Genomic DNA, 23,263 nt, shown 5'->3' with positions numbered 1-23,263 from the left:
TATGTTTTTGATCACACAGCATTAGCATTTATTGAGAGGCCAATAGAGACGTACAGTTTTATTTGGTATTTTAATGCATTGGAGAATAAGATTATTTTGAGGGCCCGTAGTGAGAGACCTTTTCACTTATAATCTGTGATCTGCTGATGTTTGGCTCGATATACTTGCCAATTAAACAAGCATTGGCATTGCCAATAGGTCTCGCTTGTGGGACCTTATAAGTATTTAGTTTTGCAGCACAATATCCTTGTTTTTTCTGTAGTGTTTAGAGTTCCTGCTGACGTGTTGCTTGAGTTTTCGATTCAAAAGTGTCACATGTAAGTGATCGTATTTAATCCTGCCCTTCTCAGCACCCCCTTGTACCCTTCGAAAAAAAAAAAAAAATAGATCTGGAACTCTAAAGTCTGTCTTGTGGTTTCTTTTATGTGTCCTTGTAAAAACGTACATCGACACTTGTGTGTTTGTTTAATATCACCCATTGATTTCGTAGGGACAGAATTTATTTAACCATATAAACAGCAAAAGTTGTGAAACCGGTGAGACTTTACCAACTTGTGTTTGTCCTCCTCAAATACTTTTGTAATGTCAACCCAAAAGGACCCTCGTTTAAACACAGATGTTGCTGGTGTATCCAGTGCTCATACTGGGCAATGATGATGCACTGCCTTCTTTGCCTTCCCTTTGTTCGCCCTAGTCTCCAGTCCAAGGTTTGAGAAATTAAGTACCTGAGGGCTCCACGTGACCGGTAGTATAACTTATCTGGTTTACCTCGGCTTGGAAAAGTTAAAGAAAGGAGACCCCCCAGTAAGTTTTACATTGTTTTTACAGCTATTGATTTTTAAATTTAGACGGGGTTTATTGACAATTGCCAAAGTGGAAAACGTTCGCCGGGGCTCTTCAGTATTGTTACTTTTGCCCCTGGTGATTTACGGGTTAAAATGTTTGTACTTCTTGCTCTAAAACGACTGTTGTCACTCAAAAACACAGCTCTGACCTTTGCCCTGTATAATCGCCGCTGCGCAGTACAGCTGTGTTGGACATTACGAGGCTCGGTCATTGCAAGCCCCCCCCCCCCCCTCATCTCCAATATAGTACCACGGTCTTGGAAAAGAATGTTGCAGGCTTCTTATGTTAACACATTGTCATAACGGCGCTGCTCTGGCTTGTGTGCGACCTTGTTACTTGAGATGTTAGCCGCGCACGTTAGGATGGAAAATGAGGGCCCCACTTGATGCCAGTGTATCGGGTTCTGCGCCTTTCCATGCAAAGGATTGTTTGAAGGACAAGGTCGGTCATCCGAGCAATGAAGGGAAAAATAACATGGCGGGGGTCTGATGCTGACCCGGCGTGCCGTCTGAATGTCACACAGGGAAGGTATGCTTTTTATGTGTGCTTCCCCAGCCAGTGCTTGAAGAGAAAAGGAGTATAGCAGGCAGGCTGACATGTACAGAAGTAGACGTTTCTCCACTGACTCTCTGAAAAGGATTGTTGTTTAGCTGACAAGTACCTACCCAATCACAAAAAAGAGCCTAATAATAGCCTGTAGGACTACTTTGGTTAAGATAATGATTTGTTGCAGATACAGGGACTCTCATCGTGTAGTTAAGTGTTCCCCGAAGGTACAATTATTAATAACAGTAGACAGCCCGCTTTTAGTTTGCCTCATTAAAAGTTGCTGGGTACATTGCATACAGCAGCACTGGCATGCTTGTTTGGATAGGAAACCGGAGTGTGTTGTTTTCTTGATTGCGTTTTTGTTGCTAAATGGGAGTGTCATATATTTAACAAAATGCCTTTTTTTTGCAGAAGGTTTGCTGATCTAGCGGCAGTGTCACATTTCAGACTCACTAAGCTGGCGACAAAACGTATGTTTAAAGGGACTCTTGGGTGAAGGAAAGGTCTACTGCGATGCTGCATATTAACTGTTTTTTGTGCTCCCACGACCAGGTCAAAGGCTCAATGAGTTGCTTGGAACAAATTGTTTAGAGTCCTTCTGTTTCGAGTGTATGGTGTGTGCAGAGCTCCAGCCTCCTGTGGTGGTGCAGCATATGCTAGCAGTTCTATGGCAGGTTTTGGCTTGCTAAGGGCTTATCTTTCTATTTTACTGCATCATAACCTTCCACATGCGCCCTTTGTGTGTGAGATAGTACCTTTAAAGGCTTATTGGCAGTTCACAGTTATTCTGTGGTGGCTTCACAGAATGGGGGAGCTGGATTACCATTTCCCCCCACATTGCTCTTGCTGTAGAGTTTTGGATCACCTGAAGACAGGGCATGCTGTATATTGTTAGTCTTTGAAAGTGTGTTTGTATAAATGCAGTTTGTGTTGATAACCACTTGTCTGTCATCTTCTGGGCTGAATGCTAGTATTTGGTAGAGTTGTAGGAGGTGATGATATGACCTGACTACCAAGGTGAGTGAGTGCTGTATCGGAATCTAGAATAACTGCCAGTCTTTCATCATTACAACACAGTTTGATGATTTGGCTCAATATGCTGGGTGGCGCCTGGAAGCGGAGGTTTTTTTTTGGGTGTCATGGAACGCACGTTTTTTCGACTTTTGCAGAGCTCATGGCTTTCAGCAATTCTGTAGCTTGAAGGTGGCGTCGGAGTTCTTGGTGTTGATTGTGAGTGCCTTAACAACAGAGCAAATTTGGGTGGTATGGAATTAGGTGAATTGGTTGTGAAGTGTGTGTAAGTCTGTAAGTATATATTGAAATAAAAATGTGATTTTATGAGGCAGGGAGGAATCTCAGAATGACTGTGTAAGAGATCTGTCAGGAGCCAGATATGACGTTTTTCAGTCTTAAGTTTCCAGTTGCAGTGAGATGATAATCATTGGTGACTGATATTACTTGTGTGGGGTGTTCCAGCAGTATTCCTTGATTGAATTTGTGAAATGTAATTTTCTGATCCAGTACGAATGCATCTCCTTTGATGGCTGCTCAGAGTGCATCATCTCATATTTTAAGTTGTGGTTCGTCAGAAGCTGGATTTGAGTGGACCATGGAGATGGAATATGTTTTGAAGTTGTCTTTCCATGTATTTGAGGGAAGATTTGCCATGCATTTATAATTTTTGGAAACTACTAGGTTGAAAGAGGTTGTTTAAGTAGATTAGCATGCCATATGTTGACTAAAAGTTTAATTGAAAGTGATTAATTCTGTGCAGACTCGTGGATATATAGGACACCCAATATTGTTTGGCTGGGATAATGTAACATCTAAGCATTTTTGATGTTTGTGGGCTCCTCTGAGGTATTTGTGGTATTGTTTCTTTGATATGATGAATAATCATCTTGTATTTTTGATATTTTGTCAATGAAGTAATTAGGTAATTTATTGCACAATGATTGGGATGCAAAGTTTAGTTATCCTGGTTAAAGGTGAGGAGCTAGTTGGAACAGTTTTGTAGATGTTCTCCTTCGTTTACATATTTTTTTGTCTGTACGTATAGTGTGCCTTTTTGATAGTCTACTGTAACAGTTTTGTAGCACTGATTTACTCCGGTGTTTTTCTTTTATTGCGATATTAGAGAATACTTCAATAGAATTTCATGCTTGACCTTTTTCACTTTGTCTCGATGGTGGGTTCTTTATAGTTTAAATTAAGATGTTTTTCATTGCATCTGGGGTTTCTTGAGCTCAAGTCACGTTAGACCTTTCCCTAATTTTTCTGGTGAAGTTATCATAAGGGGCGTGGCCAAAAAGGTTTTGATATACTTCTCTGTTGTGGGATCGGATTTATGATTTGTAATACTAGTTTCACAGGAGTGGCCCTGGTCTCCTTTCATTTCAAGAGTTAGGTAGAACGTGCGATCTGAATGGTAGATGGGCTGTTTGAACGACACTGGAGTTTTTGGGCTATTTAGTTTGTTGATGCTGGCTTCTGGGAAGAGTTGCCTCAATTTCATACTATTTGCAATTTCTTGTTATTTATCGTTAACGGTTTATGTGGTGATGTATGCTGTCAGGTGTGATTCTAAGTTTGTTGGGATCTGTAGAATGTGTTTGTGGATTGCTTATGATGGATTGGCTGCAGGAATTGCAAGCTTAATGTTTCTAAGAATAGGAAGTCTTTAAGGATGGGTTGAGTGACCTAGGTTTACATAAGATTTGTAGATTACTTCTAGTTCACCACCTATTTCCTTTGTTATTTGAGGACAGAGTAGTATATTTGTCTTCGTAGGGAAGGATTGACAGGTGATTCTGTAACAGAAATGGGGGGCAAAAGTGGACTCACCACGCCAGCACCAGCACCAGCCGTGAGGGGAACGGCTGAGGACTACCATTCCCAGGTGCCCCGGGGGTCAGGGCGCACCAGCGACGTACAAGCGCCCGGAGGTGTTTTAAAAGTCCGGAGCGCCTAGAGCTCCTGGGGGCAAAAGCGGACTCGCCGCACCAGCACCAGCACCAGCACCAGCCGTGAGGGGAACGGCTCCTGTGCTTCGCGTCCTCTCGTCCTCCCGAAGCCGTGAGGGCAACGGCTGAGGACTATCATTCCCAGGTGCCCCGGGGGTCAGGGCGCACCAGCGCACCAGCAACGTACAAGCGCCCGGAGGCGTTTTAAAAGTCCGGAGCGCCTAGAGCTCCTGGGGGCAAAAGCGGACTCACCACGCCACGCCAGCACCAGCCGTGAGGGGAACGGCTCCTGTGCTTCGTGTCCTCTCTCGTCCTTCCGAAGACGTGAGGGCAACGGCTGAGGACTACCATTCTCAGGTGCCCCGGGGGTCAGGGCGCACCAGTGCACCAGCGACGTACAAGCGCCCGGAGGCGTTTTAAAAGTCCGGAGCGCCTAGAGCTCCTGGGGGCAAAAGCGGACTCACCACGCCACGCCAGCACCAGTCGTGAGGGGAACGGCTCCTGTGCTTGGCGTCCTCTCATCCTCCCGAAGCCGTGAGGGGAACGGCTGAGGACTACCATTCCCAGGTGCCCCGGGGGTCAGTGCGCACCAGCGACGTACAAGCGCCCGGAGGCGTTTTAAAAGTCCGGAGCGCCTAGAGCTCCTGGGGGCAAAGCGGACTCACCACGCCGCGTTTTAAAAGTCCGGAGCGCCTAGAGCTCCTGGGGGCACAAGCGGACTCACCACGCCACGCCAGCACCAGCACCAGTCGTGAGGGGAACGGCTCCTGTGCTTCGCGTCCTCTCGTCCTCTCATCCTCCCGAAGCCGTGAGGGCAACGGCTGAGGACTATCATTCCCAGGTGCCTCGGGGGTCAGGGCGCACCAGCGCACCAGCGACGTACAAGCGCCCGGAGGCGTTTTAAAAGTCCGGAGCGCCTAGAGCTCCTGGGGGCAAAAGCGGACTCACCACGCCACGCCAGCACCAGCACCACCCGTGAGGGGAACGGCTCCTGTGCTTCGCGTCCTCTCGTCCTCCCGAAGCCGTGAGGGCAACGGCTGAGGACTACCATTCCCAGGTGCCCCGGGGGTCAGGGCGCACCAGCGCACCAGCGACGTACAAGCGCCCGGAGGCGTTTTAAAAGTCCGGAGCGCCTAGAGCTCCTAGGAGCAAAAGCGGACTCGCCACGCCACGCCAGCACCAGCCGTGAGGGGAACGGCTCCTGTGCTTCGCGTCCTCTCCTCCTCCCGAAGCCGGGAGGGCAACGGCTGAGGACTACCATTCCCAGGTGCCCCGGGGGGTCAGGGCGCACCAGCGACGTACAAGCGCCCGGAGGCGTTTTAAAAGTCCGGAACGCCTCTCGCCCCGCGAGTCGTGCGTGGGAGCTGCGTGGGAGCTGCACGGGAGCTGCACGGGAGCTGCACGGGAGCTGCACGGGAGCTGCACGGGAGAAGCCCGGGGCAGTCCGGGGCAGTACGAGGCCGGGCTGGGCCACCCCCCTTGATCGTTGCTACCCTACTAAACCAGTAAGCAATATGGATATATTTCTATGACTATATTTGTACTAGCGATTCAGAAAAGGGGGTGGTGATGAACAGAGTGTCTGAATTAAGCAGACCACTCTTACCCAGTCCAAAGATCAGGGCTTGATCCATCACCGTTATTTATCTCACTGCCCCATCCCAGCTCAGAACCTGGCTATATGCAAATTAGTCTGTCCCTGGCCCAGTGCATCATGGGAACAGGGCAGACCAAACTACCAAGCCAATTCTTCACCAGAAAGGAGACAAGCTACCGGGGACCGGTTTCTGGCATTTCAGCCTCTTCGGCCCGGCTTGCTTGAATCCTGATGGAGCAGTGAGAAAGGGACTCATGTCTGAGTATACCCTGCCACACCTATAGTGGCCAAAAACGATTCAGAAAAGGGGGTGGTGATGAACAGAGTGTCTGAATTAAGCAGACCACTCTTACCCAGTCCAAAGATCAGGGCTTGATCCATCACCGTTATTTATCTCACTGCCCCATCCCAGCTCAGAACCTGGCTATATGCAAATTAGTCTGTCCCTGGCCCAGTGCATCATGGGAACAGGGCAGACCAAACTACCAAGCCAATTCTTCACCAGAAAGGAGACAAGCTACCGGGGACCGGTTTCTGGCATTTCAGCCTCTTCGGCCCGGCTTGCTTGAATCCTGATGGAGCAGTGAGAAAGGGACTCATGTCTGAGTATACCCTGCCACACCTATAGTGGCCAAAAACGATTCAGAAAAGGGGGTGGTGATGAACAGAGTGTCTGAATTAAGCAGACCACTCTTACCCAGTCCAAAGATCAGGGCTTGATCCATCACCGTTATTTATCTCACTGCCCCATCCCAGCTCAGAACCTGGCTATATGCAAATTAGTCTGTCCCTGGCCCAGTGCATCATGGGAACAGGGCAGACCAAACTACCAAGCCAATTCTTCACCAGAAAGGAGACAAGCTACCGGGGACCGGTTTCTGGCATTTCAGCCTCTTCGGCCCGGCTTGCTTGAATCCTGATGGAGCAGTGAGAAAGGGACTCATGTCTGAGTATACCCTGCCACACCTATAGTGGCCAAAAACGAATTGGCTTTTGTAGTCTGGTCTGCCCTGTTCCCATGATGCACTGGGCCAGGGACAGACTAATTTGCATACAGCCAGGTTCTGAAACTGGGATGGTGCAATGAGCTAAAAAACGGTGTTGGATCTAGCCCTGATCTCTTGACTGGGTGAGAGTACTCTGCTTAATTCAGAGACTCTGTCCATCACCACCCCTTGTTGTAAATAATTTTGTCCACCTTAAGCGTGGAAGGGTATACTCAGATGTGAGTCCCTTGCTCATTGCACCATCAGGATTCAAGCAAGCCGGGCCGAAGACGGCTGAAATGCCAGAAACCGGTCCCCGGAAGCTTGTTTCCTTCCCAGTGTAAGAATTGGCTTTTGTAGTCTGGTCTGCCCTGTTCCCATGATGCACTGGGCCAGGGACAGACTAATTTGCATACAGCCAGGTTCTGAAACTGGGATGGTGCAATGAGCTAAAAAACGGTGTTGGATCTAGCCCTGATCTCTTGACTGGGTGAGAGTACTCTGCTTAATTCAGAGACTCTGTCCATCACCACCCCTTGTTGTAAATAATTTTGTCCACCTTAAGCGTGGAAGGGTATACTCAGATGTGAGTCCCTTGCTCATTGCACCATCAGGATTCAAGCAAGCCGGGCCGAAGACGGCTGAAATGCCAGAAACCGGTCCCCGGAAGCTTGTTTCCTTCCCAGTGTAAGAATTGGCTTTTGTAGTCTGGTCTGCCCTGTTCCCATGATGCACTGGGCCAGGGACAGACTAATTTGCATACAGCCAGGTTCTGAAACTGGGATGGTGCAATGAGCTAAAAAACGGTGTTGGATCTAGCCCTGATCTCTTGACTGGGTGAGAGTACTCTGCTTAATTCAGAGACTCTGTCCATCACCACCCCTTGTTGTAAATAATATATATATTTGTACTAGCCTCATTGTTTTATTGTTATAAAGTACCTTGTACCGATATTATTTATTATTTCTCTGAGCCCATTGTTTGTAACTCTTATATTAACAACACTTTTGGTACTATTAACCAGTTACAACCATGTCCAAACAGAAATCAATTATGGATAACTATTTAGTTCAAGTTGTGAGTAAGATTATTAATGATCAAAGAAAATCGTTGGGCCGGGAAAGTCCACCAGCCTTACTTTCTACGTCCCCCTCTGTTAGCTCTGTACTGTCTCTGGACCCTCCTTGTACAATTGATGTCTCACTAGTGGAAATACCGGTAGTACCAGCTCCAGATCAGGATGTACCAGTCCAGGACATATCGGATGTTCCTTTTGATACTCCATCACGGCGCTCTCCAGCTAAGAGAGCAGTAAGGACTTGTAGAAAAGTACAGACCAAGCGTGGGGGAACACTTTACAAGAAAAGAACTGAAAGCACACCCAAGAGCTCTGTTCAACACAAGGAGACTATGACTAATAACAATGGAGTTAATATTAACTCTGAACAATTTGATTTATTAGTTAATATGATAGAGGTTAAGTTCGAATCTGTTGTTAAGCCTCTAGCGGATAAAATAGATCTACTGACAGCTGAAGTGTCTAGACTAGGAAGTCTCCTGGTTGCCCATAATGTCAACAATGAGAGCCCTAGGCCTAAAGTTAAGGATGTATTAAACAGCAACGTTGTACAGAAGTCACCTGTGGGAAGGGCTAGTACTAACAACCCCGGTGAGCCGGCTCCACTGGATGGTTGGATAGAACATGCCCCAGTGGTCCCAGCAAGTATAGCGGGGACATCAGTCCCATTAACTAGGAAAACCCGTTTTATTAATCTCCCACCAGATTGTGCACCCTATGTCGTTGTGCTTTCCAATGTCCCGCCTTTAGATTCCAATTTGACGCAACCCCTCCAGGAATCACATGATTCACTTAAAAATAAAACTGTTTCCTGGCTGAACAGGCATTGCGGGTTCCCAACAAATTACTCTGACCAAATACTTACAACTAGAAGGGTAGATTGGATTGGTAATGCTAGGAAAACCTGTAGGGGTGAATGCGTCATTGTCAATTTTAAACACCCTCAACATGTCGCAACTGTCCTACTTAGAGCAGCCTCTCTAATACCGGATGAGAATGGTGTACGTGTGCACCCATTGGGGTATTTCTATAACCATCTTAGCAAGGTACCTCACCTTAATAACCAAAGCAGCAGGCCTCCCAATACCAACAAGCATCCAATCTATGAGATCCCGACTCAGAATAGATACCAAGCCTTGAGTACATTGGATCTGAATGATTGACATTCACAGGTTAGTAGGCCCTGTCTGAGGGTAACCTTAAATGCCCAGGTTGGAAACTTAAATGGGACTAGTATAGAGCCTGAGCAATCTCGGGTAGCAAATCCTACTCTGCACTATGGAAATAGGCTTAAACCTGCCCCTGCTTTAAAGAGTGTGGTGAATACCCAGATTTTAACTTGTACAGAGGAGACCAATGGTGGTCTAGCTGTGGTTGTACCCCGTATAGAGGTTGTTAATCGTGATAATGTCTTAGATCAACCCAAAAGTTGTACTATGGAGGGTACATCTGTTGTTAGCTGGAATATAGCTGGTTGGGCATCCAAAGGGGAAACATTGGGGTGGGTGGACATGATCAGGTCATACGATATTTTATGTTTCCAAGAAACCTGGTGTCTCACAAAACCTAGCTTTGAAGGGTTTGTTTGTTATAGTCTAGAAGCTACTGAGTCACGGTATGGCAGGGCAAAGGGTGGTTTGCTTATCCTAATAACTGTGGACTTATTGTTGACTGTTGTTAAACATATAACAGTTGGAAGTCATTCCCAAATTTTATGGGTACATCAGAAGGAAGGCTCAGAGCTGCTTTTAATTAATTTTTATAATAATATTTTTGATAATTCACGGTATAAGGTTATTGAGGAATTAGGAAATGCCCTCGTGAAGCTTGAAACCGAAGCAAAATGTATTTTTAGCTACATTTGGCTGGGTGATTTTAATTCTTCGATTTGTCCACTCTCGTCCTCCAGGGCATGTGGGGTGTTAAATAATAGTGGTGAGAATACACCCCACTTTCCACATAACACATATGGGGAGGCCATAAACAATATCATGGTAACATTTGATTTAGAGCTATTAGAGCCAGTGACAGATAATAGTGGTCAAATTATCCCTACATACACTGGAAGGAATACTAATTCCAACATAGATCACGTTATGGTTTCATCAAGTATTGTACCACATTGTAGGACTTTGGTAATTGAGGATCCTACTTTAAGTGATCACAATTGTATTGTATTGAGAATAGAGTCCTGGCACTGTAGAAGTCAGGACGTGTTAAAAACCCTAGTTAGTGTCGAGCCACACAGGCCAAATGGGACTAGGTTAAGGTGGAAAGGGGAAAAATCCACTACAGTATTGCCTATAATCATATCAAAATCTCTGGTAGATATCGAGGGCATTCTGGCAGCAGGTAGTGCGCCTGTTGCCATTATGAATAATTTTGTTAACATCAGTAAAATTATTGACTTCATATTTACAGGACGTAGGTCGGGTAATGCTGTACACAAAAAGGGCTGGTTTGACCATGCCTGTACAGCGCTCCTTGCCCAACTCAAAGAGGCCTTAACACTTAGACCGAGGGATCAGAACCAAGTTACACTCTTGAGACGTTACTATAAAAAGACACTCTCAAAAAGGAAGAGGGAGCTGCAATCGAAAGCATGGGATAGTTTATCTCGGGCAGCAGAAACCTCTGATAGTTGTTTGTTTTGGTCCACGGTCAATTCAATGTTAGTAGTGAGGCGTGGGTATCTCATTTTTCGGCCATATTCCATGCTGGTGGCCCCATTGAGGAGGGAGAACAAAGCTGTTGGCCTATAGTCCTGTTGGACATCTCCTTGGGAGAAGTTGACAGTAGTATTGGGGCTAGCAAGGGAGGCAAGGCACAAGGGCCTGATGTAGTCCCCATTGATGTGTATAGGGCTGTTCCGCTGCTGTGGGGACCTATTCTCACCTTGGTTCTTAACGCAGCTGTGACGACCCTGATCCCACCTACATGGGGAGACTCCATTATTGTCCCTATTTATAAGAAGGGGGACAAGTCGGCAGCAAGTAACTATCGTCCAATTAGTCTGCTCGACTCATCGGTGAAAGTCATGAGCAGAGTGCTGCTGTCTAGGTTGGAAGTTTGGGCGGAGGAGAAGGGGATCCTTGCGAGCTCCCTGTACGGCTTTAGAAAGGGCCGAGGGACACTAGATCAGTGCCTGAATTTAGAACTCTTAATTGGCAAATATACAAAGGCGAAGCCTGGTACCCTATATCTTTGTTTTGCCGATTTAAGCAGTGCATTTGATCTGGTAGACCATTCTATTCTATGGCCAGTCTTGCTAGAACTGGGTGCACCGGAGGCTATTATCTTTTTCTTAGCTAGACTCTACAAAAAGATGCAAGCCTGCGTGCGCTATGGGGTAAATGGAGAGTGCACCCCAAATTTTAATGTAAAGCGGGGAATTAGACAGGGCTGTGTTCTTGCCCCCCTGTTGTTTACTCTTTTTGTTAACGCTGTGGATTCCGTTTTGAAAAAAGTCAAGGCGGATGCTCCACAGGTTAATGGATCAGGCGTGCCAGTTCTGCTTTATGCAGATGACGCTGTGATATTATCAAGGACCCCTATAGGTCTACAGCGCCTGATGGATAGGTTCTCTGATTTTATAAGAGAAATAAAGCTCTTGATTAATAAGAGTAAAACACATATAATGATCTGTGGGGCCAAAAACAATAAAAAGCATGCCTTTTTTATTGAAGGGGTGAAAGTGCAGCAAGTGGAAACATTTTGCTACTTGGGTGTTACTTTTACGTGTACTGGTAGCTCGTCCCAAGAACTTATAAATGTAAGGACTAAGATGGCAATGAGTGCCTATGGTATATTTAAATTCGCCTCCAAGATCGGCGATAGGCGGATCAGGGACATGATGTTGATCTACAAGGCCAGGAGTGTCTCAATTGCGTTATATGGGGCAGGGCTATGGGGTTATTCAAATGTAGGTTCTGTGCAAAGGGAAGAGAATACTTTCCTTAAAAAACCTCTTTGCCTACCAACCTCAGCCCCAAATGAGTTGATCCATAGGGAATTGGGTGTCGCTTATTTAGGCGACCTCATCCTGCTGAGACCTCTGATGATATGGCGTGCGATTTGGCGGAAGGAAGAGACTGCTTTTAATCAAAACATCATCAAGGACTCTCTAGATCTGGACAATTATATTAAGATACCTTGGATCAAGTATGTTGTAGACAGTTTCCGGGATATTTTTGGCTTAACATATTGGTAGAACCATGTTCTGCAGGAAACATCTCTAAATCAGATATGGAAAATACTTTTATGTTGTATAGAGCCCAGAAACGTCTAGTAGTTAACTGTCGCCTCACTACAGTCTACCTTTATAACAAATATATGGAAAGTGACGGATTCCAGTTATACTTGAACATGGTAACTAGACCTGCCCATAGGTTTGTTTTAACCAGACTCAGACTTGGTACGGCTCACGTTTTGGTGGCTTTCCCCCAACCAAAGAAGCACCCCGTCGGGCCGTGCCCATGTGATGGGCGTTTGAAGCAAAGCACCCTGCACTTTATGCTAATTTGTACTCTCTTTTCGAATGTCAGGGTGGCCTATTTGAAGCCAGTTTTTGTAAAGTATGGTGTCAGAAATGTGGAGGACGCAATGAAGTTGATTTACAACGTGAATTCTACGGACAAATGTTTTTATACAGCGACTTTTGTAAATCAATCCAGTTTAGAAATAGCATTTTGTAAATCAATCCAGTTTAGAAATAGCATGATATTTTAAATATATTTATGTATCTGTATTTTATTATGAATTTTGCTTGTGTGCTTTTATGGTCATTGGCTAACATGTACCGAATAAAGCTTCATGAAATGAAATGGTATCGCAAAGAACAGATGTTACAAGCTAGAAAATAGTTGCCTTTTTGGAAATGATTGTTGGTGTGCGGGGTTGTTGCTTGTGTTTCGAGGGGAAAATTGTGTGTGAGGGATGACTAGTTGTATTTAGAATGGCTTGTATGTTTACCCCAGCCAAGGATCTAATTTACTAGTTCCAGGACAACCAAGTCCAACTCCAGAGTGGTCCAATACCCAGCTTTTCTTTCTCATCCCCAACTGTTTGTGGTTTGATGCCTCAGGGCTTATGAGGCAATGACAGAAGAGCACTGCCCTCTGGGAACGGTTCAACTTCTCATAGCTCCCAAGAAAACCTTTAAGCTGATTTTGGGTGGGTGAGATGGGTTTTACAAGAAACTGGTATTGAAGCATCCTATTTTGGGGCACACTCCACAAGGGGTGCAATGGCATCAAAAGCCTTCTCTCTGGGGGGGGCGCGCCTGGAAGATCTTCTCAGAGCGGCGGGCTGGTCCTCTGCTCTTAAGACTTTCTACTTTAAGCCAGTCCTGGGAATGGCATCACTGGTTTTCAGCCAGCTTTAAACTAGCATAATCTGATCCTCCTGTCCTGTCATATAATAGAAATTTTCCTAGCTGACATGAAGGAAAGTTTAAATTTTATTAAGGACACAGAGGCGAGAATTATCCCTTCCACTCTTTCTCAGTCAGAATACCCTCCCTCACTACTATAATGCTCACAACATTGAGGATAAGTACATTTGCCAAAGGTTCAATGATCTGATGCTGCTTGGTGAATTCACTGTAATGTGTTGACGATTAAAGTGATTACGTTGTCTCGTAATAGGACATGATTTCAGAACTTATTCCCTATGAGTCATCTTTCTCTAGGATCAGAACAGAAACAAGACTTTTAATCTGAGTGGTTGGATAGCAGCTATCGTATTTCCTTGGTGGATGAATTTATAGGACTTAATCTATGGTTATTGATGCACTGAGTTCAACAGTAAAGACTCATGGGATATATAGTCTATATTTAAAAGTTTTACTGATGTTTTGTTATGGGCTGCTGAGTGAATGAAATTAAAGAGTAATGCATATTTCTCGTTTACTTGTATTTAATAGAATTGAAACTTTTCTTAATGTCAGCTAGGACATTTTATATCCTCTCTGTGGAGTAGAAACGGAGGTTGTCTGGAGACATTCGCCTCACTCTATTATCTAAGTATGTTAATACTTCTTACTTTGCTTCCGCCGAAAAAATTGCATCGTTCGCCTGTGAAAGAGTTTATTACGTGGATATTTGTGTCTCTCCTCATGACTAACCTCTTCAACACCTGCTTCACACAATTTAGTAACATGGTTAGAAACCAATGCTGTTGGAGTCATGCTTCCTTCCCACATGCCCTACCTCATACTGGCTAGGTAGCTCCTGTTTAACCCCAAATCTCCCTCTCGTATATTTCCCTCATCCAATTTCACTGTTCTGGATAGTGTGGGAAACTTGTCTTATATGCCTTTGCTGAGAGCTTAGTGAGGATTATGAGATGAACGGGTGCCTTTTCTAAAAGAATTCATACTACCAGTAGTAATATTCACCTGACACTATACCGGGCACACAAAACCCTACTCATTGCTATTTACTTGTGTAATTTAGTTCCATGTTCCAGATATTTTTGTATAAATGATGAATGCATAAATTATGACTTTCATAAGTAAGTCATATTTGTGCTACAAAAATGTTTTGCCATCTGAACCTTTAGAGTTTCTGCTTAGAAATAGATGCCATATTCCTGTTCTGCCTATTGAATTTATGGCAATTTAAAAGTTACCCACACATTACTAAAAGGTTTGTTTGCTTGTATTGGTTCCACACAGGTTTGCAGCACACAGCTGGCTTCTGACTTTTCTCTTTATAATTCTGTGGACTTCTATTTTGCTTACTATGAACTTGTTTTGCCTTGATTATGTATGTTATTTTCTACAAGTCTTCTTAGTATTATCTCTATATTATTTATGTCTACTTAGTGAAACCAAATTGATAGTATGTACCAGAATTCTGAAACCTGTGATCAGGCCATTGTTTAATACCACATAGTATCAGTGATGATGAAGCTCATGCCTTCATTATCAGTTATAAATAGTCCTAATGTGGCGTACATGGATTTTTGGCAAAGTCACATATATCGCCCACTCCCCTGGAAGTGGGTGCATCTGGGATTGCAGGCTTTCAGGTGGTTGCATCCTTAGGAGCTGCTTGCTATTAATTTGCCTTAAAGGCAGACCTAAACTGTCCATACTAGAACAAAAGACAATCTGCTGGATGTCATGTAAGCGAGAGCGCATCAGATCTAAAACCGGTCAGACGCAATAGCCTTTCTGTAACTGGGAAGCACTTCATAATGTTATTAACACGGATAATACGTCCTGAGCTGAATAATCCTGAATAATACCTGAAAGTGATAAAGATTTGGATCAGCTTACACTGGAGTCTGGTGTTTGTGCACCTGGATGGCAGGGGTTCAATGTGCACAGGGTGTCTGCGCTTTGCAAAATAAATAAATGCTTTAATTCAGAAGTTATTTTTTGAATAGTGATATGGCAACTCTTGAAAATTGGACAATTATATGGAAGTAATGGGTGTTTCCGGTTGAAATTCAAGTTTCTGAGCTGTTGTCTGATTAAACAAAGTTATTAATTGATCATAAACACCTTCTTACCTATGATTAATAAATAACTTTGTTTAATCAGTTAACAGCTTCTGAAACTTGAATGTCACTCGGAAATACTCATGACCTTAAAATCATTGCCTTATTTAATTGGCTTACGTAGTGTCAGTGGGAGAGGCTCTATATACTTAGTGGTCTGGGTTAGTCTGAACAGAGCCTCCCCCCTCTCAAACCACCTTTTTATGGTAACCCTAACCTTGTCACTGGATTTCATTTAGCAATCTTAAAAGCGAAGGGCAAAAGTGTAAGCAGTAGTCTACTGTATTCTCTTGCTATTTTCTTAACAAGGACTATGAAATTGGCAGCATATTGTTATTACTTGAAATTCCGCCTTAGTGCGAGTGACTTTGAACTGTTGTGGTACTGTTGAGAAGTGGAATAGCCCCACAGGCTCCCGCTGGGGATTTTTCCTCTCTTCCGCACTTACAACAAAAGAGAAATCTCTTCTGGGACATTTAGATTGGCGTTTTCTTAGGGGATGTGATGGTATAACAGTTGCCTTTCTCAATGGCGGGATAAACACGAGGAAAGTACCCCATTATTCCACTTCCTGCGTTACTTAGACCTCGGGTTGGCATTCCATGCAAAGGGGAGAACTTCCCTGTCCAGCATAACTCAGTCATTGTATTTCTTTTCTTGGGTTCATAGTGGGGATCCCTGGACAGGAAAATTCTTAGGACCTGATTACAATGTTGGCCGAACTCACGTCCACCCGACATTGCCACGCTTTTGGGAACGACCGACGGACCTCCGGTCGGTGGTCCCGACACCGCCATTACAATGTGACAGCGCATGATGCGATTGCATACTCCCATTTCTCTATGGGAGCTTGTGCTGTAGCCATAAACCGTCCGTAACACAAGCTCCCTTAAAGATATGAGTGTTTTCTTTTAATCACAGTGCAGGGATTAACCATAGGTGTCCCCCAGGCCTCCAACCGTAGGCCGATATGGCAAGGGGGCCATGCTAGGTGCCCCCAAAGTTGCTTTCCGACAGGGCTTTTCATGTCAGAAAGCCTAGCATGAAACAAACATCATAATCCCCACAGCATAAACGCTGTGCATAGGGGATTATGAGTGACCTCGGACTGGAGGCCGTCGGAAGCCAGTCGGTCAGACCGTCCAGTTTTAAATCAGACAGCCCTCATCGTAATAAGACTGTTAGATTTGAAACCAATGATGAAAGTTGGAAAGCCTCCCACCTGTGGTTAGTGGCTTTTCGACTTGCATCGTAATCAGGCCCTTAGTCATTTATGATTAAACCTGAGACTAGCCCTGCTTTACTGTTAACTGTCCACCCCAACACCTTTGGGCAAAGGGTTAGTCCCAGCTCCCATAAGGAAATTTGATCAGATCTACCCATTTCATTGTGCATTTCTGATATGTTCACAGGGGTTTCTTTTCTTTCCATGTTAGAGGCTACACTAAACAGCCTATCTAGACCCAAGCTGAATATTTATGTATCTATATCACTGCCCACTTACTAGTGATGTGGAGCTGGGAAAAATCTGTCTGGGTAATCTCTGATACTCTGTGATCCCTGACTATCAACAGATTTTGTTAGACCAGGAAAACCCCATCCACGTCCAGCAAAAGGTCCCTAATAGCCCCCAACATGGTCCACACAAAAAGTGACATATCAACGAAAAATTAGCATTGACAAATGTATTGGTGTTAGCTTTGTTATAGTGTTTTTGGTAATTTGCAGTGCATGTGTCTTAGCCAGAGTTTTTTTTTTGGGATACAGAGAATTTACTCACTGCAAGAAAGAAGGTTGCATGTGGTGTTGTATTTCTGTAGCTGTATTTTCAGCATTTGGATTCGTAGACCAGTGTTTTTCCTTTAATGATATAATTATAAAGTTGCTGGTGCAAAGGTTTAGTGTCATAACATGTGCTGTAGTAATGTAGTTTCTGATGAAGAATTCTAAGAGCAGATTCCTTACATTAAAAAAAATACTGCTGACATTCGGCTCAATTCGGAACTTTTCCAGCATTACATCTGTGCCCTGCTAAGATGCACCGTGTGGCTCTTCACTGATGACATTCTCCTCAGAAAATGACGGAGCCTAGATAGGCACAGCTCCCACGTGCTGACATCTGTTCCTTTCTTTCCATGCCACCAGACGTGGATCTAAAGCTAGCTCTTGTCTCTTTTAGACCTCTTATACCAAAATATTTTATAGTGTGTAAGGGCAATGTCACAACCCAAGACCATAGCTTTTGTTATGTGTTGATATGATATCATATGAAGATTTGTATAGCGTGCTTATCACCTAAGATGTATCCAGGCGCTGAAGTAGATGAATAAGCAGATTGGACTCCTAGTCGAAAAGTCATGTCTTCAGTTTCAAGAAAGGATGGGGAAGTCCTGATGTGGTGAGGAGGGTCGTTCTAGGATTTGGCAGCAATGTAGGAAGAGGAGCGTCCTCCTGACTTGCTCCTGCTTATGCGGGGTACTTGCTCGAGGAAGAGTGTGGCTGAGCCCATCTGCCTGGTGGGTAGGGGGAAGTTGAGGCGGTCGTTGAGATAGGCAGGTTCGACATGGTGGAGAGCTTTGTAGTGTAGCTCTCTGAGGTGGGATGTGATGTGTGTGTTGCCAGGGATGTTGAGGATGAGTTTGACGGCAGAATTCTGAGTAGTCTGGAGTCTTTGTAAGAGTTGATTGTGCTTTGTAAGACAATGTCGAAGCAGCGTAGAGGTTGAGTAACATGAGTGCAGTGGTTTCACCTTTGTCCATGATGGTCTGGATGTTGTCAGTCACTGCGATGAGAACAGTTTTTTTTTCTTTTTTTTTATAAAACCTTTATTGATTGAAAAAGCAAGGTACATCAATGCAAGGACAACGAGCAGATGAATTCCATATGGTAATACATGTGAGCATCTTCCCATGCTTACTTTGGTATAGGAACAAGTATTGTTTCAACAGAAAGATTGACATTCAACCCACACCCTCCCGCTTCCCACAACCAAACCCAACAGATATAAACTAAGCATTCCTGTATTCAATGACACATCCAAGCCTCAAATGAAGAAGCAAACTAAAAGATAGGGTTGACTGCCGTTGTTAGATCCTCTGGCAGTTTTGACAGTACAACATGACATGACCATTACCCAAAACAACACAAGTGGACCCTACGCACATCTGGCGTCGGTATGTGCGCACCAAGGGGGACAAACTCCCAGAGGTTGTGCAGGCATAAGATAACAAGTGTCCTTAACTAAAGAATTTACAATCCTTAACCCGGGGCCTGCGTGGCATTGGGAAGTGCAGCAAGTGTGTCCTCAGGCTCATCTCCCTCCCCATCTTGTTGTTGAAGAAGGAAGGACACAAAGGGGGCCCAGATGTCCTTAGGTCTGGATTTTAAAGGCAGTAGGTCCGCATAATCATGTAAGCGTTCCTGCCAAGTGGACATGGTGCGGACCCAACATTTAAATTTAGGAGCGCGGCCCCTGCCCCATCTACATGCCACAAGGCGCTTAGCTAAAAGGAGACTGGGCGCTAGGAATTTTCGATGCACGGTCTCCACCGATTGTGTCAAGCCCAATAATGCCTTCAACGGACATGGGGTAATTGCAGTATCTAGCATGGTGGAGAGCCCTTCGAAAACCTGGTTCCAGTACAAGGCAACTTGGGGGCAGCATCAGGCCAAGTGTATGACGTCGGCTCCAGCCGCACCGCAACGAAGGCAGCGATCAGAGTCTCGTAGGCGGAATTCATGCAGCCGAACAGGGGTATGGTAAAGTCTGTGCAAGAACTTATAATGTAGTAGTCGCAACCTATTGTTACCTGTAATTGTTTTCGTCTGTGTACAACTAAGCTCCCACTGTTCATCAGTCAATGGCTCATCAAGGTCTCCATCCCACTTCCGCCGGGCCCGGGGTGCGGTGCGTTGTGGCGCGTCCTCCACATGTTTGTACAGCTGTGAGACTATATGGCGTGGTGTACTTGTATGAACCAGGACGTGTAATGGCGCAAAGGTTTCAGGTTCTGCGGGAAAGGAGGGAGTAATATCTCTGACGTTCTGACGCAGACGAGCGAGCAAAAAGGTGCCCATAATAGAGGGTGACCTCTCCGTAAAAAATTGCTCACTAGTTCGAAAGGTCCCATTGATATACAGATCGCCCCATGTGGAATATCCCAGTTCTCTGAGCAGTTTGCGACCAATGGCTTCGCACATGATCGGCAGCCTAGGATCGTTATCCAGGGGCAACTTGGGTGAATATAAAAAGGCACAGTCCAGGGTTTGTGTTATACGGGTCCAGGCAGTCACAGTACAGTCGACAGTAGAAGGATCCCGTTCTCTGGGCCCTACCTTAGTGTGGATATATCCAGAACAGACCGTTGGGGCCATATAACCATCCTCAACCGCTAGGTGTGCCATGTATGGCGGGTGGTGATACCAATATACAGCAAAGTGTGCTTGGGCGCAATCATAGTATCTTTCGAAGTTGGGAACTTCGAACCCACCTAGGTGAAAGGGGAGCATGAGCGTGTCCAGCCTGAGGCGTGCCTGTTTCCCACCCCATATCAGTCTCGTAATTTGGGACTTCAGGGAGCTAAAAAAGAATTTCCCTGGGTTGTATGGAATGTTGACAAAGAGGTATAGGAGTTTCGGCAACAATACCATTTTGGTAAGAGCGATCCTCCCAGCCATGGACAGTGGAAGGTGTATCCACTTAGTGACATTATCTGTGATTTTATCGAGTACAGTTCCGTAATTAGCTCGCATCATGGCATCCTTCTGTCTAGAGATAGTTATGCCCAGGTACTTCAATTAGTCTTGTTCCCAAACTAAAGGGAAGTCCAGCTGAAACTGGCGGGTACTATCAGATAATGGGAAGATGGCCGACTTGGTCCAGTTGACTTGTACTCCGGCTATGCCTCCGAATTTGGTAATTTCTCTCAACACCGGGTTTAAATTGTCTTGGGGCTTTTCAATGTAAAGGGTAATGTCGTCCGCGTAGAGCGAGACAAGCAATTGCCGAGCAGGGTAAATGAGGGATCGATGGTTGTGTTTCTGACGGAGCTTCGCAGCAAGAGGTTCTATCGCGATGGCGAATAGTATAGGGGACAGGGGGCAGCCCTGCCGAGTGCCCCTCTGGACCGTGAAAGGGGCGGACCTCGCCCCATTAAGAAGCACCGTAGCCATTGGCTGGTGATATAGGAGCTTGACCCAGTCTATGAGGCTAAACGGCATTCCCATGTGCCGAAACGTGCCCAATAGGTAGTCCCACTCCAGCGAATCGAAAGCTTTAGTGGCATCTAAGAACACCGCTACAGCCTCGCATTTGGGGTTGATGTCTTGAAGTACCGCGTGTAGGGTACGAAGGTTGTGTGAGGTTGCCCGATTAGGAACAAAACCGGCCTGGTCCGGTAAGACAAGGCGTTCCATAAGGAGATTAAGGCGCGTAGCCAACACGTTGGCTAAAATTTTGGTATCGCAGTTCAACAGCGATAAAGGCCGGTAAGAGTCGACTAGAGTGGGGGGTTTGCCCGGTTTGAGCAAAGAAGTAATGAGTGCCTCACGCATGGTGCGGGGGAGACTGCCTTCCTCCAAAGAGGCATAGAAAACCTGCTTCAAAACAGGGGCCAGAATTGGAGCGAAGAGTTTGTAAAAGTCTATGGGTAGGCCGTCAGATCCAGGAGCCTTGCCGGAACACATTCCAGCGATAGCATCTGTTATTTCGTCAACTTCCAGCTCTAAGTGGAGGAATATTTGCTGGGAGTCTCCCAGCCAAGCCAGCGCGACATCCTCGAAATATGCTGGGAGGTCAAGGGGTTCTATTCTGTGTGAGGAGGACAGAGTACGGTAGTGCTCCTGAAAAATACGCAGTTGATCCCGAAGGTTCCTATGCAGGTTGCCTTCAGTGTCTTGGATGGCAGTGACATAGTTGTGAAACCTGGGGGGTTTGATCGAATTCGCTAGAGCCTTACCCGGCCTGTCTCCCTACCCATAAATGTGAGCCATATGTGGTCGACCAAGGAATTTGCATTCCCTATCGGCTACCTGAGCATATTCTGTACGTTTTTCACGCATTCGGGCTTGTAATGGGCGGTCATCGGGACCTCGAGTAAGTGCGTGTTCGAGTTCATGTGGGTCTTTTTCCAGAGCATGGAGGTCGGCACGGAGAGTTTTAAGTGTACCTCCGCCCTTGGCTATACACCACCCCCTAACCGTAACCTTGAAGGCTTCCCATACTGTGGTGACACTATCTACTGAGGACATGTTGCGGTCGAAAAAGTCTTGAATGTCGCGTTCAAGCTCAGCGTGAAGGACGGCATCTTTGAGGTGTGCTGGGTGAAGCCGCCAATTCAAATAAGGTGAACATGTAAGAGGGATCTGAAGGTCCAGGAGGACCGGAGAGTGGTCCGAAAAAGTGCGAGCCAAGTGTTGTGTGTGCCGGAGCCAGGGCGCTAGACCAGCTGATATGAAGATGTAGTCTAATCGCGCCCAGGTAGAGTGCACAGAAGAGTAATGCGTGCCTTCACGGAGATTAGGATGTACATGCCTCCAGGAGTCTGAGGCAGTTGTTGTCTACTATGTCAAGCAGCGTTCTTTGCGTGGCGGTGTAGTGGGAGGGAAGCGTGTTCGACCTATCCATCTGGGGGTGTAATGCAGTGTTGAAATCACCCCCCCAGATAATGTGTGTAATGCCCAACGCTTGAATCTTCCCCCATAGGACAAGCAAGGCAGTGGGGTTATCAACATTAGGACCATAGTAATTGGCAAACAGGATATCATGTGTGTACAGTCGTCCCCACACCAAACAGAACCGACCCTCAGCATCTATGTCCATCCCGCCGGGCGTGAACGTCACTCCACGTTTAATAAAGACAGTGACCCCCCTAGAGTAGGAGGAGTAGGATGAAAAGGTGCGACTCACTGCCCATCTGGATGCGAAGTGAGTGGTGGCCCCCGGGGCCAAATGCGACTCCTGGAGGAGGGCGATGCTGATGCCATGCCTATCAAGGTATCCCAACACCTGCCTGCGCTTTCTGGGGTCGTTCAAGCCTGGCACGTTCCAGGTGGTCAGTGTAATGTGTTGCAGCGAACTATCCGTGCCCATGGGACCTGCTAATGGTAATGTCTGTGGGTATTTGACGCGGACGTGTAGGTTGTGGTAGAAGACGAAGCAGTCGATTCAGTGAGTTTGACTCAGAGTGCTGTGTGCCTACAGGAAATGCTACGATAGGAAGTAGAAAACATTGCGCATTAAACCCTCCCCCCAACCACACCGGCGACCCCAACTTGCCGCCGGGAAAGACAAACCCACCCGCAAAGCAACTACTTAACAAAAGAAACACGTCCATCCCACCAATACAACAGTGGAGGAAGTGCAGGGGTTCGCCCTGAAGCTAAATGGAGGGACGCTAGGGGCAATCGACCCGCCCGTACATCTACCTACTTTCACCCACCGGCAGCTCAGCTAGTAGCTAAGCCCCTAAGCGTGGGACGGAGATGAACGTCTGAGCAAAGGTATAAGTGCAATAGTCAGGTAATAAGATAGTCTTATACATCACCAAATAGTTCAAAGCGTTGGCACCAACAGAAAAGACGGTGTGCTTCGTAGAAATGAGTACCAAGTTCTAGAGTCAGTCCTGTTGGGAGAGTGGAGAGGGCGATTTGGAGTGGCGGCCGGAGTCCCCCGCTCCGGCGGCCGCTTGTTTGTCTTTTGAGGTACTCCTCAGCCAGCTGCGGGGTCGCAAAGATGTGC

General features: G+C 45.9%; 1 protein-coding gene across 9 annotated transcripts in view; it reads left to right on the top strand.

Annotated features, from left to right (window-relative positions):
* NT5C2 (5'-nucleotidase, cytosolic II) overlaps positions 1-23,263 on the top strand; it is a 509,579-nt gene that overhangs the window by 48,860 nt on the left and 437,456 nt on the right. Inside the window, exon 1 of one of the 9 annotated variants that reach the window (XM_078643681.1) lies at positions 1,353-1,374. The exons of the other annotated variants lie outside the window; for them this stretch is intronic. The gene's annotated coding sequence lies outside the window, so the exon portion shown is untranslated. Of the gene's footprint in view, positions 1-1,352; positions 1,375-23,263 lie in introns of those variants that run through there. 9 annotated transcript variants of the gene reach the window in all.

This window comes from Lissotriton helveticus, chromosome 5_1 (assembly GCF_964261635.1).
Source record: "Lissotriton helveticus chromosome 5_1, aLisHel1.1, whole genome shotgun sequence".
Lineage (NCBI taxonomy): Eukaryota > Metazoa > Chordata > Amphibia > Caudata > Salamandridae > Lissotriton > Lissotriton helveticus.
The sequence above is the reverse complement of the archived record's forward strand: the minus strand, read 5'-3'. Positions and strand labels throughout refer to the sequence as shown.